The following is a 2,500-nucleotide window of genomic DNA, read 5'->3' as shown; positions in this document are numbered from 1 at the left end:
GAAATGATAGGCCTACGAGAGGTTCCTCTGGGAAAGCTACACCCAAAACTTTTGAGGAAGGAAGATGGCAGAAATTGGAACAAACTTTTCACTTGAAGGGAAGCTTTTCACGTCAAACCAGCTATTTAAATCAACCCCTCGCAGCCATCCTGGCAGAGAAGCAGAAAACCGAAACACTCCAGTCCGGCCGAGGCCCGGGTAAACCGGTCCCGCCCGAGCGAGCGTCCCGGTAGACCGGGACGGCTGCCGGGCGCGGGCACCCCCGGGGCCCGGCGCTGGCACCGAGGCGAAGGGGGAGGTCCCCGACCGAGGCCCGCGGCGCCGGAGCCGGGATCCCGTACCTCCATCGCGGCGGGGGAAACGGAAAGACTGACCCGGCCGAGGCCCCGGTAGACCGGGACGGCTGCCGGGCGCGGGCATCCCCGGGGCCCGGCGCTGGCACCGAGGCGAAGGGGGAGGTCCCCGACCGAGGCCCGCGGCGCCGGAGCCGGGATCCCGTACCTCCATCGCGGCGGGGGAAACGGAAAGACTGACCAGGCCGAGGCCCCGGTAGACCGGGACGGCTGCCGGGCGCGGGCACCCCCGGGGCCCGGCGCTGGCAACGAGGCGAAGGGGGAGGTCCCCGACCGAGGCCCGCGGCGCCGGAGCCGGGATCCCGTACCTCCATCGCGGCGGGGGAAACAGAAAGTGATGCGGCCGGGGCCCCGGTAGACCCGGCCGTCTCCCCGGCGCGGGCACCCCCGGGACCCGGCGCGGGCACCGAGGCGACGGCGGGGGTCCCCGACCGAGGCTCGCGGCGCCGGAGCCGGGATCCCGTACCTCCATCGCGGCGGGGGAAACGGAAAGTGATCCGGCCGGGGCCCCGGTAGACCGGGACGGCTGCCGGGCGCGGGCACCCCCGGGGCCCGGCGCTGGCACCGAGGCGAAGGGGGAGGTCCCCGACCGAGGCCCGCGGCGCCGGAGCCGGGATCCCGTACCTCCATCGCGGCGGGGGAAACAGAAAGTGATGCGGCCGGGGCCCCGGTAGACCCGGCCGTCTCCCCGGCGCGGGCACCCCCGGGACCCGGCGCGGGCACCGAGGCGACGGCGGGGGTCCCCGACCGAGGCCCGCGGCGCCGGAGCCGGGATCCCGTACCTCCATCGCGGCGGGGGAAACGGAAAGTGATCCGGCCGGGGCCCCGGTAGACCCGGCCGTCTCCCCGGCGCGGGCACCCCCGGGGCCCGGCGCTGGCACCGAGGCGAAGGGGGAGGTCCCCGACCGAGGCCCGCGGCGCCGGAGCCGGGATCCCGTACCTCCATCGCGGCGGGGGAAACAGAAAGTGATGCGGCCGGGGCCCCGGTAGACCCGGCCGTCTCCCCGGCGCGGGCACCCCCGGGACCCGGCGCGGGCACCGAGGCGACGGCGGGGGTCCCCGACCGAGGCCCGCGGCGCCGGAGCCGGGATCCCGTACCTCCATCGCGGCGGGGGAAACGGAAAGTGATCCGGCCGGGGCCCCGGTAGACCCGGCCGTCTCCCCGGCGCGGGCACCCCCGGGGCCCGGCGCTGGCACCGAGGCGAAGGGGGAGGTCCCCGACCGAGGCCCGCGGCGCCGGAGCCGGGATCCCGTACCTCCATCGCGGCGGGGGAAACAGAAAGTGATGCGGCCGGGGCCCCGGTAGACCCGGCCGTCTCCCCGGCGCGGGCATCCCCGGGACCCGGCGCGGGCACCGAGGCGACGGCGGGGGTCCCCGACCGAGGCTCGCGGCGCCGGAGCCGGGATCCCGTACCTCCATCGCGGCGGGGGAAACGGAAAGACTGATCCGGCCGAGGCCCCGGTAGACCCGGCCGTCTCCCCGGCGCGGGCACCCCCGGGGCCTGGCGCGGGCACCGAGGCGAAGGGGGAGGTCCCCGACCGAGGCCCGCGGCGCCGGAGCCGGGATCCCGTACCTCCATCGCGGCGTGGGAAACGGAAAGACTGATCCGGCCGAGGCCCCGGTAGACCGGGACGGATGCCGGGCGCGGGCACCCCCGGGGCCCGGCGCTGTCACCGAGGCGACGGCGGGGGTCCCCGACCGAGGCCCGCGGCGCCGGAGCCGGGATCCCCTAGTTCCATCGCGGCGGGGGAAACGGAAAGAGTGATCCGGCCGGGGCCCCGGTAAGCCGGACCCGCCCAAGGCCGTCCCGGTAGACCCGGCCGTCTGCCCGGCGCGGGCACCCCCGGGGCCCGGCGCGGGCAGCGACGCGACGGCGGGGTTCCCCGACCGAGGCCCGCGGCCCCGGAGCCGGGATCCCCTTCCGCCCCGCCGGGCTCGCCGGGCCCCTGAGCGGTGGACCGGCGGCTCTCCCTGGCCGGCGCCCGGCTGCGCCAAAGTGGAGCGTTCCCACCCCGGTCTACTCCGAAGGCGGCGAGGGGAGAGAGTCGGCGGGCCCGGCCGGCGTCGGCATCCGGGACTCCCGCCGTTTCCCGGCCGCCGAGGCCTAGAAGCCCCACGTCGATGGGGATCCCAAGGCCGGGTCCGC

This window comes from Pantherophis guttatus, unplaced genomic scaffold (assembly GCF_059756535.1).
Source record: "Pantherophis guttatus breed Tessera unplaced genomic scaffold, ASM5975653v1 scaffold_23, whole genome shotgun sequence".
Classification (NCBI taxonomy): domain Eukaryota; kingdom Metazoa; phylum Chordata; class Lepidosauria; order Squamata; family Colubridae; genus Pantherophis; species Pantherophis guttatus.
This window is presented reverse-complemented; position numbering follows the sequence as displayed.